Source organism: Eublepharis macularius, chromosome 8 (genome assembly GCF_028583425.1).
Source record: "Eublepharis macularius isolate TG4126 chromosome 8, MPM_Emac_v1.0, whole genome shotgun sequence".
Classification (NCBI taxonomy): Eukaryota; Metazoa; Chordata; class Lepidosauria; order Squamata; family Eublepharidae; genus Eublepharis; species Eublepharis macularius.
The window spans coordinates 28,345,184-28,362,299 of record NC_072797.1 but is presented as its reverse complement, the minus strand read 5'-3'; positions in this window follow the sequence as shown (position 1 = coordinate 28,362,299).

Genomic DNA, 17,116 nt, shown 5'->3' with positions numbered 1-17,116 from the left:
GTATGAATAGAAATATGCTGCTGTTTTAATGATGTTTTAATGTAGATGGAATTTTATTGTGTTTTAATAGGTTGTTATCCGCCCTGAGCCTGCCCGCGGGGAGGGCAGAATAGAAATTTGAAATAAATAAAAAAATGTCTCTGGACATTCTTGCACCATTCTCATTGCAACCCCTCAGATGCTCTCAAACCCACTACCAATGGTGAAGAGACCCTCCAGAATGCCATTAGGACATAGGTGATGGCAATGTGGTAGGGGTGGGGGCAGGAGAGTAGAGAAATCAGTGGTCCCTCTTCTTGCATGAGTCTTGTCATGCATAGAAAGCTAAGTATGTGTTGGAAAGTATGGAAATCTGTTCATCACTAAAGAGTTTGAGACATTTAAAAGATCCAAAAGTTGGTTTGCATTAATGGAAAGTACTTCTGTTGGTAGGACAGAAATTGCCCCCCAACCTCCACTCCCCACAGCCCACTGCTCTTCCTGAAATGCTGCTGCTGGAAACCAGGGACTCAAGAACAGTATGACAGGAAAAAGGGAGGAGAGGGGCAAATTACCAGCAATTGCCAAATAAAGCAAAAATTAGCCTGGATCTAGCCTCAACGTCTGCAGATGTAGTAGATATTTTCCATGGGTTTTGTACAGAGAGTATATGGTTGTGTGAGATTTATCAATTTAAGGGCCACACTTTAGCGATCAATGCATTTGTGACAGGACAAATATATATCACCAGCTGTCCTCATTTTTGATAATTCACTTCTGAACTGCAAACCGTTATGGAACTCTGTAGCATTCAAAAGCTGGCTTTACTGTTCGGCAGGAGAAACCATTGTAGATGGAAGGACCAGAAGAAAAGGATGCAAGTGAATTTAACACACTCACGGTCCTGTGAATTGGGATCAAGAACCTCTAAACACAGCACATAAGTACACAGAGAGGGGCAGGCACATATTTGGTAGAAGCCATTTATGAATTAAGAGTTTTTGAAATTGCTTGCTTGTAATGCCTGAAAATCTGAAATGCTTTCAGAAAGCTTTCAATAATTAAATCAGATATCTAGTTGGAAGTGTTACTGAGAACATTCTGTATAGCACTGAGTGTGCATATAGGCACTAGAAGTGTAAGAGGATTTGTGTAACATGTAAGATGAATTGTAACAACAGCCAAGGAAAACAATAAGAGAACCACATAAGCAAAATAAGCATTTCAGCAAGCCAGATGTATTTGAATTTTCTATTTGTCTTTTTGAATTTCAGCATGTTGAGATTTTTTTTTCCCCTAAGGAAGGTTGACTTTTGTAACATTATGTGTTTTTTTTTAAAAAAAAATCTGACAAGGTCACACGAGCTTTAAAAAAAGGGGGGGGGGAGAGAAGCAGGGTCATCAAAAGGGGAAAAAATAACAGAACTGTGGTGAAATGGCTCTCTCTTGGCCTTTGTATCGATTCAGAGTGTGTCAAAAGGGGTCTTTTGTCGAGCCCCTACCGCAGCATACTAATTTGCTAGATCAAGTCTGTCAGAATATCGACTGGAAGTAAAGAACTACAGTGGCAGCTTTTGTGTTCCATCCAGCAGGGAGCCTGTGTGTGAAACAGGATTATCAGGGGGTCACGGAGGAAGTCAAGGGACGTCCATCACTTCCCTTCTGGTAATGTAATGGGGCGGGAGCCTAGATGTGATTAAGATGTAGAAGACAGGAGGCATCACTGTGAACAAATCAGGAACACACACATGCAAATCAGCTTGGCTGCTGTTAACCACATATTTTTAATAATAATAATAATAAAAGAGCAGGACAAACAAATTGCTAAACAACTGCATTCAAATGAAATACCAAACAGCTCCATCAGGGTGTCTGTTTGTGTGCAGAAGGCAACACAGAAGGGGGACCAACAAAATTCTGTGTGTTATATTTGGGGGGAGGGGTTTCACATTCCAATCAATGTGCATTACATCTACTTTTTAAATATAAAAAGTTGAATGGCTATATGATTACAGCAAATATCGTGGGTTCTGTGTGTAGACAGAAATTATGCTTTGTATGACTTGACAGGAAATGCATTGAAACAGGCTGCTCATCGCTCAGCTTAGAGCCTAGCCTTGACTTATGGGCTATTGTCATTCAAATGGAACATGAGCAAAATATCTCTGTAGTAACTGAGGAGGAGGGGGGATTATTTGTGTGATTGAACAATGCATAGCTTGATAAGTGCCTCATTTTTTTCTTTTTCTTCAAAAAACGCAAGGCAGAGAATATTTTGCATTCTGGGGATGCAGGCAACATACTGCTTGCCTCAAGCTTTCATAGCACACATACAGGATTTCTAATTCATGCCAATTTTTCAATCTGTTTTTTAAAAAGTGTTAAAATAAAAAAAAACCTTGTAGTGCAATTCTAAGCAGAGTTAGCCCCTTTTAAATTCATTCAAATCAATGGACTTAGAAGGGTGTAATTCTCGTTAAGACTGCACTGATAATTTATGAATTTTAAGTGATTAATTAATTGGTTGTGTTTATATGTGAACAAAAGCAGTCATTTTGCAGATAAACACTCCTTTTTTAAAAAGAACATTAGCTCATTATTACCTTAAAGAAAACCAGAACATGGCCGTATTACTTGCTACCAACATTTCAAACATTAATTTGTCCATATTTGGTAAGTATACAGTTTTCATTGAAGAGGAGAGACTAGAGAAGGGGGATTACTTCATGTGTCTTTGTCTGGTACCTGGGATACTCTAATGTTGACTTTTATGACAATAGATTTATTTATTTTTATTTTACTTCAGTTTTCCCCCAGTGGGGACCCAAACAAGCTTACGTCATTCTCCTTGCCTCCATTTTTTCCTTCACAATAACTCTGTGAGGTAGGTTAGGCTAAGAATATGTGACTGGTCCAAGGACACCCAATTAGCTTCCATAGCAGAGGAGGGAATCCAGCTGAGGTCTCCCAGATCCTAGTCTGTCACTCTAGCCACTATACCACCATGGGATACCAGCCAGGGCTTTTTTGAAATGTGCAAAATATGTAGTTTGAAAGAGGGAGGATATGTGCACTCCCCCCCCCCAAATGTAGAAAGTAAAGTGAGCAGCCTATCCTCTCTAAGATGCTGTTCTGTTGATTTGGTGGTGGAGAGTGCTATCAAGTAATAGCTGACTTACGGTGACCTCTGGTGGGGGTTTTATGGCAAGATACTAACACAGGTGGTTTGCCATTGCCTGCCTCTGCATATTGACTCTGGTCTTCATTGGAGGTGCCCCATCCAATTACTAACTAAGGCTGACCTTGCTTAGCTTCTGAGATCTGATGAGCTCAGGCCTGGGCTATGTAGATGAGGGAGATCTATTTAGTAATCTACTTCTAACCCCACCTTTCTCTGCATGGGGGACCCAGTAGTGCTTACTTCATTCACCTCTTCTTCATTTTACTCTCACAAATGCTGTGAGATAGCTTATGGTGTGTGACTAGCCCACGGTCACTAAGCAAGCTTCCATGGCAAACTGGGGATTCAAAGTCAAACTTGGTTCTCTAGATCATAAACTAACAACTACACCACACTGCCTCTCAAGGCTACATATCTCTCTATTTCCTGCCAAATATTCACCAAAAGTGTTCACCTCCAATGTGTCAAAGATGAAGGAAATCATTCTAGAACTTGGGAACCCATTTCCTAAGAAATCATGAGAAACTGTCAATAATGTGATAAGGGGGGGGAGTGATGCAAGACAATGTCTCATATGACATCCTTAACAGGGACCTTAATGGGGAAAAACTATGTGAAACAATAGTGTCTGTTTCCCCCGGCCCCCTTTCCTCTAAGGTTTTTGTACTATCCTTCAGTCCAAATAAAGTTTTGTTGGAATTCGTGATGACTCTTGAGTGAAGCTTGACTAGAACACTGTTCTGAAATAGAGTTCTGAAAATTTTCTTCCTACTTTTTCATAGGATATGACTCTAAGAAACAAAGCAAGGAGTTGGCAGCAGAGGATAGGACGTGAAGCAATGGGCTTAAGTTACATGCAAAAAGGTACCAGCTGGATATTAGGAAAAACTTTTTCACGGTCAGAGTAGTTCAAAGGTGGAATCAGCTGCCCAGGGAGGTGGTGAGCTCCCCTTCACTGGCAGTTTTCAAGAAGAGGCTGGATGCATATTTGTCAGGGATGCTTTAGGCTCATCCCGCATTGGGCAGGGGGTTGGACTAGAAGTCTGTATGGCCCCTTGCAATTCTGTGATTCTGTGATTCTGCATACATGGGAAATGCACAGGCGTGTTTTAACAGCTTGTGCTATGTGCGCAAATCAGACACTTCTGTGCAACAAATTCTTCTGCATAGTCACAAAGCACCAGCAGGTGGTTCTGGCTGGTACCCTACCCTCTTAGAGGAGGCCTTGCCCTCTTCTCTCTTACATAGGAGAGAATGCCTCTTCTATGGTACACACCAACTGGCATTACATGATGAGATACACAACCAGAGTCCTCTGAAACTGTCATTTTCCCTAGGAGAACTGATTGCTATAGTCCAGAGATCAGTAATTATTGTCTTTTCCAGATAATCTTGTCTTCTCATAATGTGGCCAAAGTGCAATAGCCTCAATTTAGTCACTTTAGATTCTAGGTAGAATTATGGCTTGATTTGATCTAGAACTCACTAATAGAGATGGGCACGAACAGAAAAAAAAAACGGAACATGATGTTCGTTGTTCATTGCCATCCATGAACAGGGACTCACGAACACTTACGAGCATGACCTGTTCATGAACATGTTCGTGGTTGGATATTTGTGAGGGCCAGCAGACTCTCCTCCAGCCATCATCCAAGTTTGGTCAAGTTCCCTACTGCACCACTCCCAGAAACCTTACCTGAACAGGCAGCAGGAAAGGTACCAATAATAAATAATAGCTTGGCCCAGAGCCTGGCAGCAGCCCTGGAACCTGAAGGGGTAGATCCCTAACCCAACACACACAAAGAAAATTCAAGCTCCAATGCACTCTTTCTATCAAAATGCCAAAAGCAGCTGTTTCTCTCCCTCTCCACTGTCTGCAAAGACTAGCCAGAGCTGCCCCACCCCCCATGGTCTTTGCTTTCTTGTAACAAACTTGGAGCTCCACACTTGAAAGGAAGACCTGCCTATCAAGCTAAAATGGGCTTAGATTGGGGTTTCCAGGGCAACAGCAGGAGTTCAGACACAGTTCAGACAATCCCTGCCTAAGTTCCCAAGAGAATTGATTGAAGGTGCCAGACTGTCTGGCTTGATGAACAGCGATGAACGAGGCTTGCAACGACCACCTGTTTGTTTAGAATGGGGCCTCATGAACAGCTTGTTCACGAACAGCAAATTGGAGTGTTCATGGGGGTTTTTTGTTCGTATTGCTGTTTGTGCCCATCTCTACTCGCTAATTTGTCTTTTTGGCCATCCATGGTATCTGCAAAACTCTCCTCCAGCACCACATTTCAAATGAATCAATTTTCTTCCTGTCAGCTTTCTTCATTGTCAGACCTTCTGATGTATACATAGTAATGGGCCACAGTATGAAATTATGTTGATCTTGGTCTCCAGTGACATTTCCTTATACTTAAGGATCTTTTATAGTTCCTTCATGGCTGCCCTTCCTAATCTCAATCTCCTGATTTCTTTGTTGTTAGCCAAAGAATAGAAAATCTTTAGCAATTTCAATTTATTCTTTGTCAACTAAAGTTGAAAAAGTTGTGTAAATTCCTCAGTTGTGTCATTCCTCACTAGTCATTACTTTTGTCTTCTTGATGTTCAGATAGATTAGAGTCCAGGGACACTTTAGAGACCAACTAGATTTTCAGAGTGTAAGCTTTTGAGAGTCAGAGCTCCCTTCTTCAGTCTACTGAGGGAACTTTGACTCTCAAAAGCATACACTGAAAATCTTGTGTCTCTCTAAGATGCCACTGGACTCAAATCCTGCTGTTCTACTGCAGACCAACACAGTTATGCACCTAAACCACCTTGATGTTCAGCTGTAATCCTACTTTGGCACTTTCTCCTTTAACCTTCATCAGTAGTCGTTTCACTATTTTCTGCCAGTGATGGGGTGTCATCTGCATATCTCAAATTCTTAATGTTCCTTCCACCAATTTTCATTCCAGTTTATCCCAATCTGCTCTAGTTTCCCTTATACATACATACATACATACGTACATACATACATACATACATACATACATACATACATACATACATACATACATACATACATACATACATACATACATATTATATAGATTGCATTTAGACTGAACAGATAAACAGATAATGTATCTCCTAATCTGTCAACTTTCTTAACTTTCCCAAACCATTGTTTCCCCATATTCTGTGCTAACAGTAGCCTCCTGTCCAGAATACAGGTTGTGCATCAATACACTCCCAGGACCAGCTCCAAGTTGGGGAGAGGGGGGATTTAGCAAGATGCCACCAGTGCCGTGCTCCAAACAGTGCCATCGCTATCTTTAGGAGACAGTGCTGGCAGACCTACCCAACTCCTGGTCTGTGTCCACACCCCCACCCCCACCCCAAAATCAGGTCACTTGAGGTTACTCTCAGGAAAATAGCCATGGGGGGTTGCCGAAACGCATGATAACAAAAACACCAAACGGATTAGATCTGAGCCAGGAATGCCCCAACTGGAAAGAAACAGTAATGGTGCACAGCTGGTTCTGAAGCCCAGATCCAAAAAATGAAACAATTGTTTTAGCACACAACCCTTTAGATAGACACTGCTAGTCAGAATATACAGATTAGCCTACTTAGCTGGTTTAATTAAAATGCTTTCTTGCCATAGGATCCTGGGAATTGTAGTTATATAAGCCAGGGCTAGGAGTTTCTAACAGACACCTTGAACATCATTAAACTAGGATTATTTATGGGAAGGGAAGACAGTTGGAGTGGTGTCAAAATGACATACATTTGTAGTGTAGATATGCCCAAGGATTGTGTCAATTCCTTGTGATACTTTTCTTACTGTTTCTAAACTTTAACAACAACAAAAAATTGTCCAGATTTTATGGAGGCAGATAAATTTATCTAAAGACCGGTATATGTTACAGAACTTTGCAAAGCTTTATGAAGCTTGTAAAAATAAAAGCTTCACTAAGCTTCTTTTTATAACACGTTAGGCTTTAAACTAAATGTAAGCAATAGCTTCCATATTGAAAGCAACGGAAACTTCAGTTTAGAACATCTCTGGCTGTTGAAAAAGAGAGCCTGTTTTTCTTATGCTATAATTCACTTTTCAAATTTGCCTAAATCCTATTGATTGCACACCCTTAATGCACAGATCGTTTTCAAAATGAGAGACTAGACAGCTGCCAGACACCAAAGAAGCAATTTCACCCGCTTCAAACAATTTATTCTGGAGTAATCCTATTAAAGCGGGTGGGACTTCTGGAATAAGTGGGTTCATTTTCTAGAATAAGTGGTTTCTGCTTATGGTAAAAAGATGGAAGGAAAGCAGATGTTAGTCACTGAAGTATCCCCAAAGGAACCTCATCAGTTGTAGTGGTGATAAGACTAAGTTTCAGCTTCCTGCTGCTCTCCAAACTTCCCCTAACTCCATGCATACCTCCCTATATCTTGAAGAGATTGAGGGTTGCCTCCTGTTCATAATGTTTATGGATTCCTGCTCTCTTGTTGCTTCCTGAGGGGGGCCAGCTGTGGCCAAGCAACCCTACTTGTGGATAATAATTGACCATGCCAGCAGTACTGAGAGACATTTGAGGTAGTGCCTGGGGAGGGTGGAGTTTCAAGAGAATGTAATATCAATAGAGCCTAGGGGAAATTCCTAGAGTGTCACCATTGCCTCCATCCCCGCATTTTTCTACTGTTTCTCACATTATTGAGGGGAGAGGATTGAAGATGGGGGAGGGGCTTGGCTGCTGCCAGAAGGACATGACAAGCCTAAATTGCATTAGATCCCTGTGCATTCAGGGATATAAAGCTCACTGTGGGCATTTTTCTAACCTATTGCTGCATTGCTGGCCTTTGGGCAGTAGAATATGCCAAAAGTTGATTGAGGAATCTACTCTGGATTCCATAATCCATAACTCCACAGTTTGTGCATATTCTTTTTTCCTTTTGCTAAAACAGTCCTGACAAGAACCACTTAGCTTTGTCCTTCTCAATTCCCTACTCAGAAATACATGTATTTTAGTGCCCCAAAATAGTACCTCCTGCCTCTTCCTTATGTTACTGATTCCTTGCTCTAAGCCTCCGTCCAACATCAGCCTGATGTTAGCAGAACTGAAACAAATATAGCCATTGATTTAGTGATGCTAAATAAGAAACAAACAAACAAATATAGAAAAGTGTCCAATAGTGAAATAATCTAAAAACAATCAAAAAAGATAGAATAAAAAGTGGTGGGGCAAATCTTCAGTCACTGTTGAGCCATAAAGCAATACTGTTAATTAAAACGGGAAATATTCTATGCAATTAACAATTACTCCGTGGTATAAAGAGGTATGGAAGATATCTCTTTTTGAGGAATTATCCTATCAGATGTGATTAAAAAATAGTGCAGGAGCCCAGCTCCAACCCCTAACCCACTTTAAAGCTTCACTGAATATTTATCAGCCAGACAAGGATTCCTCAACCACCTTTAAGGGTACATTTTTAATGCTATGATAGTATGTTGCATAGTCAATATGTGTTTTTATGTTTCTCTTACATCATTTTGTAATGTTGTTTTCTCTTTAGGTAATGTGTGATTTAGTCAAATATGAATAAAGTTAGTTTAAAAAACCCAAACACTGGAGAAAAATACAGGGCTAAACTACAGATATGTACCAATACGGTATTACCCTCTTCTGAGTTGGTCTAGTCTAAACCCATTGAAATCAACAGATTTCAGCAGGGATTACTCTGTTTCAGATTACGTTGACTTGGACCTCAGAGAACGTTTCCACGGCTGGTAGGGATTTCTGTCAGCAGAGTGGCATTTGCTTGCCCCCCGCCTTCCTTCTGTAGACAAACTGCCCCGTAGAATGGATCCAGAGGAGTTAGCCATGTTAGTTTGTAGTTGCAAAATAGTAAAGAGTCCAGTAGCACCTTTAAGACTAACTAACTTTATTGCAGCATAAGCTTTCGAGTACCACAGCTCTCTTCGTCAGATGCATCTGACAAAGAGAGCTGTGATTCTTGAAAGCTTATGCTGCAATAAAGTTGGTTAGTCTTAAAGGTGCTGCTGGACTCTTTAATATTTTGCCCCATAGAATGTAGCTCTTAGAGAGCAGGAGCCCGACCTGGATGGCCCAGGCTAACTCAGAAGCTAAGTAGGGTCAGCATTGTTTAGTGCTTGGATGGGAGACCACCAAGGAAGCCGAGGGTTGATATCCAGAGTCAGGCAATGGCAAACCACCTCTGTTTGTCTCTTGCCTTGAAAACCCCAGCAGAGATCGCCACACATCAGCTACAAATTGATGGCACTTTATTCATACAGGGGGGGAGGACCCCCAAAAGAACCGCTTGAAGGGGGACTCAGAGGTCTGCAGCAGGAAAGAGGATCTGCCAAAAAATGTGGCAATCCTCTTTGGGAACTTGTCAAATACCTGCTGGCTCTTTGTTCCTTCCACCATCGCCGCATGAGGCCCAGAAACTGATCTGATTCAGTATATCAAGAAGGCCCCTGGTATACTTTTACTACTGAAGCAAAACGGGTGTCTAAATTGTCTAGATGACAGGAGGAACTACATTTACAATGCCATCCTAAAAAGAGTAACACCCTTCTAAGCCTATTGGCTTCAATGAACTTAGAACAGTAAAATTCTGCTCAGGATTGTACTGCGAAATTGCTCTGAGCGCCTCAGTCAAACAGCATTACAATGGAAATTAATGTGTCACAGGTCCATCATTAGAAACTTTGTGGTGAGGGGACATGTCACGTGAGTGCTCAGGGAGAAGGAAGGGCTGCCAGGTTCATTGTGTGGGGCCTCATGATGACTTCAGGGGTGGGGTCCATGGGGTGGGAACTAGTGATGTCACAACAACAAGTGATGCTGATAGTACTTCCACACATCTCTAAGGGCCAAAGTAAATGTAATGGTGAACTCATGGCCACTACAGGTTTATTGGTGCCATTTTAAAGTGATTTTAAAATGCTGTGAGGGATGCAGAGATTTCCCCACCCATGTCTTTTCAGGAGCCATAACACCTGTGGGGGGTGGGGGGTGGCGCACACACAGCTGTGGCTAAGTGCAGGGTGGGAGGGAAAGAGCTCTGGGTCATGGGATCAGACCCTTGTGGCATTTAAAACCCTGTGGTGACCACAAGCTCACCGTCGTATTTAGTTTGGACCTAAGCATCCATCATATAGTATCTGTGTGTAGTCACATCATGTAGCTTTGAAGAGATGAGTCCTCTAGCAAACTGTGGTCATAGATCCAGAGGAATTAGCCGTGTTAGTCTGCAGTAGCAAAACAGCAGAGTCCAGTAGCACCTTTAAGACTAACCAACTTTATTGTAGCATAAGCTTTCGAGAGCCACAGCTCTCTTCTGTGGCTGCATCTGACAAAGAGAGCTGTGGCTCTCGAAAAGCTTATGCTACAATAAAGTTGGTTAGTCTTAAAGGTGCTACTGGACGCTTTGCTATTTTGCTCTAGCAAAACTGGTTTTTGAAAGACATGGAAATTAACTATGTGCAAAATGTAAAATATAATCAAGCTACTAAGGCCACATTATTGCAACTCATTCCAATTTATATGTGCAGTGGTTGCTTCAAGCAGGCATGCACAAAAGTCTTAGAAGAAGCCATATATCTGTGGCACCAAGTCACTTACTCAGGGAAAAGTGATTTGCTCATAATCATATGAATAGTTTTTTGCTGAGTTAATTGTTGATTTTATTTCTCCTGGACCTCTCAATTGTGGTATTCCTCGAGACTGCCTTTTCAGGCTGTGATTGGGAGGCACCGTGCTGTGGTGATTCCAGTCCTAACTAAAGATGGGCATGAACAGAAAAAACCCCGAACCATGTGGTTCGTGGTTCGTCAAATTTCACGAATCATAAACTTTCACGAACCTGCCCCTGGTTTGCAAACTGCTTCATTTGGTTCACAAAAACATCACACTCAGGTCAGAAAATCATCACTTCTGGGTCAGCTGGTCACTTCCAGGTCAGCAGAAGGTCTGCAGGCAGTCCATCCCGTTGCCTAGGAAACTGATTGATTGGCACCAGGCTGTCTGCAGTGACGAACCAAGAAACGAACCAAACAAACCATGGTGGTTCGTCAGAAATTGGATCTGACGAACCATGTTTCGCAAACCATGAACCAGCCTGGTTCGTGCTTAATTTTGGTTCGTATTTCTGTTCATGCCTATCTCTAATCCTAACTGGAGGGCAATTTCAGAAGTTGGTCCTTGGGGACTGCTACTCAGCCCCTAGCCTTTGTCCTATGGAGTCCAGCAAGGTTCCACTCATCTCCTATGTTCTTTAACATCTAATGAAATCACTTTGTGAGATCATCAGGAGATTTGGGTTGGGTTGTTATGAGGGAGGCTGTAAAAAGGAAGGAATTAACTGTCTGCTCCAGCCAACTTACAGCTCTCCCTCCCCCATTCCTTCCCAGGCAATCTGTACAAAACTGCTTTCACATTTTCCCTTATATCTCCATAACTAAAAAAGTCTAGAGATTTTTTTAAAAAATGGAAGTTGTGAATTCAGAAAGGGATCATGGCTTATTTTGGGGAAGGGGCATTGCGTCCATGTAGCCATATACCTGAAATGTCATCTTACAATACTGGCATATAAAAATTGCTAGCATACTCCTCTCGACACAACACATGAATATTGTTCTGTAATGAAACAGTGGAATTCAACATTATAAATTTTATATAGTCCTCATATGCTATGTATATGTGATGGGGCTTTTTTAAACACCAAAGAGGACTCTTCCAAGGCTAAACTGCTTTTATTTTTCCCTCCATTTTTTCAGCATCTGCTAGTTAACTGGGTTAATGTAGCTAATTTGTGTTCAGTTTTGATGAAGCTTGTATAAACCCAAAGAATCATGTTGCTGATAGGGAAGAGAAAGACAACAATATCAAATTAGACTCCCACACTTTCTCACTTAATCATCATTGAAAAAATATTCATCATTTGTACCTCACTTTTTAAAAACATTGTGCATTTATTTTCTTAGAATTTTTTAAACAACCTTGAAAGGACATATCACCTTGACCTGGATGGTCCAGGCTCACCTGATTTCATCAGATCTTAGAAGCTAAGCAGGTCAGTCCTAGTTAGTACTTAGATGGGAGACCACCAGGGAAGTCCAGGGTTGCTACACAGAAGCAGGCAATGGCAAACCACCTCTGTTCATCTCTTGCCTTGAAAACCCTCAGGTATCACCATAAGTCAACTACAACTTGGCAGTATTGTCGAAGGCTTTCACGGCCGGAGAACGATGGTTGTTGTGGGTTTTCCGGGCTGTATTGCTGTGGTCTTGGCATTATAGTTCCTGACGTTTCGCCAGCAGCTGTGGCTGGCATCTTCAGAGGTGTAGCACCAAAAGACAGAGATCTCTCAGTGTTGAGAAAAGATGTCGGCAGGTCATTTGTATCTACTCAGGAGGGGTGGGGTTGAGCTTAGTCATCCTGTAAGAGTTTCCCAGGGTGTGGAATGCTAATGGCGGGAGGCTTCACTGTATCAAATTACGTATCAAATTACTGTATCAAATTACTGTTATCGATGTATTTGATAACGAATTCTATGAACAGATGGATGGGGTGGCCATGGGGAGCCCTCTCAGCCCAGTTATAGCAAACTTCTACATGGAACATTTTGAAAAAACAGCTCTAGAATCAGCACCCCACAAACCTAGTGTATAGTTCCAGTTTGTGGATGATACATTTATCATTTGGAGCCATGGGGAGGAAGAATTGATGGGGTTTTTGAATCATCTCAACAACATCCTCCTGAACATACAATTCACAATGGAGAAAGAAATCGAGGGAAACCTCCCATTTCTGGATACCTTGGTCATCCACAAAGCAAACTTTCAGTTAGGTCACAAGGTCTACAGGAAACCAACTCACACTGATCGGTACTTACACAGAAACTCCAATCACCACCCCCGACAGAAAAGAGGCATAATGAAAACATTAGTGGATCGTGCAAGACGGATATGTGAGCCGCACTTTCTCAATGAGGAAATTAATCATCTAAACCACGCACTTCAGGCAAATGGCTACTCCAGAAATGAAATCCGAAGAGCAATCAAACCCAGGATGAATCAAACAACCAAGGGAAAACAGTCTCCTACAGGAAAAGTGTTTCTGCCATATATCAAAGGAATTACTGATCAGATGGGAAAGCTTATGAAAAAGCATAACCTTCAAGCAGTATTCAGACCCACCCGAAAAATACATCAGATGCTACGATCAGCAAAAGACAGTAGAGACCCCCTCACCTCTGCAGGAGTATACTGTATACCCTGCAGCTGTGGACAAGTGTACATCGGGACCACAAAGCGTAGCATCCAGACAAGAGTAAAAGAACATGAAAGACACTGCAGACTTGGACAACCTGAAAAATCAGCAGTGGCTGAACATAGCCTAACTCAAACAGGGCACAGTATCTTATTCCAGGACACCCAAATACTGGACAACACTTCCAACTACTTTGTCAGACTGCACAGGGAAGCCATTGAAATTCACAAGCATAAGCAAAACTTCAACAGGAAAGAAGAAACCTTAAGAATGAACAGAGCATGGTTTCCAGTTCTGAAAAACACCAGGCTAACAAAACACTCTACACCCAACAATAGCCCTGCAGAGAAGATTAGCACATCAAGCACCAATCCATATGCAAAAGAACCTCCTCAGGATACAGTGAAGCCTCCCGCCATTAGCTTTCCACACCCTGGGAAACTCTTACAGGATGACTCAGCTCAACCCCACTCCTCCTGAGTAGATACAAATGACCTGCCAACATCTTTTCTCAACACTGAGAGATCTCTGTCTTTTGGTGCTACACCTCTGAAGATGCCAGCCACAGCTGCTGGCGAAACGTCAGGAACTATAATGCCAAGACCACGGCAATACAGCCTGGAAAACCCACAATAACCAACTTGGCAGTAGTTTAGACACACACATATGCCAGGTCAATATTATTTCCCCAGTATTTATTTTATTTTGTTCTTCAAATGTGTAGATCTCTTCTCCCTTGAAACAAAGCCCAAAACAGTTTACAACATTAAAATACACAATAATCTTTCCTATGAGGAAAGGTTGAAGGAGTTTGGTATGTTTAACTTGGAGAGGAGACGACTGAGAGGTGATATGATAACCATCTTCAAGTACTTGAAGGGCTGTCATATAGAGGATGGTGCAGAGTTGTTTTCTGCTGCCCCAGAACCTATGAACCTAGGCAGATCATGAGAGGGAGGGCAGGAAGGGTTACATCACTGCTTAGTTCTCTTGGCCCCTTCTTACACGCCCAGGGTAAGGCCAATCACAACCTTAGAATCAGGTAGCAATTTTTCCTCAGGCCAGTTTAGCTAGGGATCCTGATGGAGTGTTGCCATCTTCTGGGAATGCAGTAAGGATCACTGTGGGGGGGGGGGGCTGGTATTTGGGGATTTTCTGCATTTTGCAGGGGATTGGACTAGATGACCCTAGAGGTCCCTTTCAACCCTGTGATTCTATGATTCTATAATTCTATGTCGAGGTCAGGACCGCATGAGGAGGTCATTCCTGCTGTGAGTATCGTGCCCCCCCCCCTTTGACCAGAATTTTTGTGGGGACCATCTGGCAACCCATCTGGCAAAGAAGTTTGCTGTTCAGACTGTCCATCTCCTGAACACTGTCTGGATAGGTAAGCTTGCTCCTACAGGGGATACTACAATCAGTATATAACATTATGCTATATTGTGATCATCTGGAATAGATGGAAAAAATGGTTTACAAATTGAACAGAACTGAAAATAGCTGGATAGTTCTGTATCTTGTTTCCCACAGTAGCCAGCCAGATGCCTCTGGGAAGCCCTCAAGCCGGGCATAGTAGCAACAGCTTTCCCTTGTTACCGCCCCCAAGCAACTGGTATATGCTTGTTAAATATTCGCATTGAGTTGTAGTACCAGGAAGGGTTTTGTTTCAATGATTTATTTCAAATGTATAAACCAACATTGTAGCTGAAAATTGATTTAGTAATTAGTGTACAGTAGAATAGGGGCTATATCTTGGAAAACATTTTTATGACATAAACAACAGAAGTCCCTGTTTATTTTTGTTCTATCTGTTCTCCATGTGCAACGGTTAAGAGAAATCCATGTAAATTAATCTTTTGGGCAATCTAGAGAGCCAGTTTGGTGTAGTGGTTAAGAGTGGCAGGACTCTGATCTGGAGAACCAGGTTTGATTCCCCACTCCTCTGCCTGAAGCCAGCTGGGTGACCTGGGATCAGTCTCAGCTCTCTCAGAGCTCTCTCAGCCCCACCCACCTTACAGGGTGATTGCCATGAGGAAAATAATAACACACACTGTATATTGCTTTGAGTGGGTGTTAAGTTGTCCTGAAGGATGGTATATAAATTGTATATTGTTGTTGTTATCTAACACATTACATAAAAACTACACTGGCTCAGCTATTCAGAATGCTGCAAATGTAGAACTGGTGTTGGATTTAGACATGCTGAGGTCAAGTTTAAGAGGGCACATTGCTGTGTCTGCCCCCCAAATGGTAATTTTTTTATATTTAGAGTTTTCTGATAAATGGAGGCCCTTTTCTGTAGTTTTCTTAGTGCATGCATAAATCAGGCACTGTACGAATGAATAAAGGAAATTTCAAGCACATAAGAGTGGAATTGCCCGCTGTTTAAGAAATATTGAGTAAATGTAATTACACGTATAAAAGTTTTACAGAGTGTGAAATACATTTGGAGCCAAACATCATATTGTTGTGAAGAATAAAATACAGCATAGATATATTAAAAGTGCAATTAATTGGCAATCCGTTGCTATCAGCAAAAATTCTAAATGGAAGTCTGCCAATGTTCCATCTATAACTGAATGGCTTTACAAAATATAGCTCAGAGTTAAATTATAATAATTAATAACTTATACACACTTGAGACTAAAATCTGTTAAGTAGAATAATCTTTTTCAATATCTGGCCCTTTTGTTTTATTGCACATCATAATTTGAGCAATATAAAGACCTGAGTGCTGATAGTTCATCTATATCTCAGTGCTTTCATTTGGTTAATAACTGGTTTTTTTTCAGTTCTGCCTGTTGACAAATTGATATGATGGCTATTTGTAAGTTGTATTCTTTTTCAAAATAGTATCTTCCTCCTTCCTTAAAAATATTACCTTCCTCCATGCCCCTGAGCCTGCAGGAAGGCTTCAGACTTTGCTGAGTGGTGTGGTAGGATACTGGCTACCATTAGTAAAATAGATACACACTCCTAGCAAGTATTTTCTGGACATCTTGAATTGGGGAGGTTAGTAGAGAAAATAGTTCACAGATACATTTTATCATTGATGATTTCAGCATCAAATGACGACCTTATCAGCAGAACAAGAGCTGCTGTAGCACAGTGGTTAAGTGGTTTGGCTGCGAATCAGCACTCTACAGGTTCAAATCCCACTACTGCCATGAGCTCAGTAGGTGACCTTGGGTAAGCAATTCCCCTCAGCCCCAGCTCCCCAGCTGCATTGTAGGGATAATAATACTAACATGTTCACTGCTCTGGGTGAGACACTAATCTATCTAGAAGAGTGGTATATAAGCATTGTTGTTGTGGTGGTGGTTGTCATTGTCATTTAACAACATCCCATCAAGAAGTTTGAATACCACAGAAATAATCACCTTTCTTATAATCTGATAATTTAAAAAAATGCTCTGGAGAACCTGATCTAGATCTGAGGGCCAAACTACAAGTGACAAATGACACTTGAACGGCAAGTGTATTCCTCCCTGCCCTCCACTTGCTCTCCACTCGATCCACTTGCCGTTCAAGTGTCGTTTGTCACTTGTAGCTTGGCCCTCAGATCTAGATCATGTTTTTCTTTGTTCCCATAGGCATCCGGTTGGAAAAAAATGTGAAGTTATAAATGTACTAATCACAATCCAATTTAAATATCAGAAATTCTCTGAATACA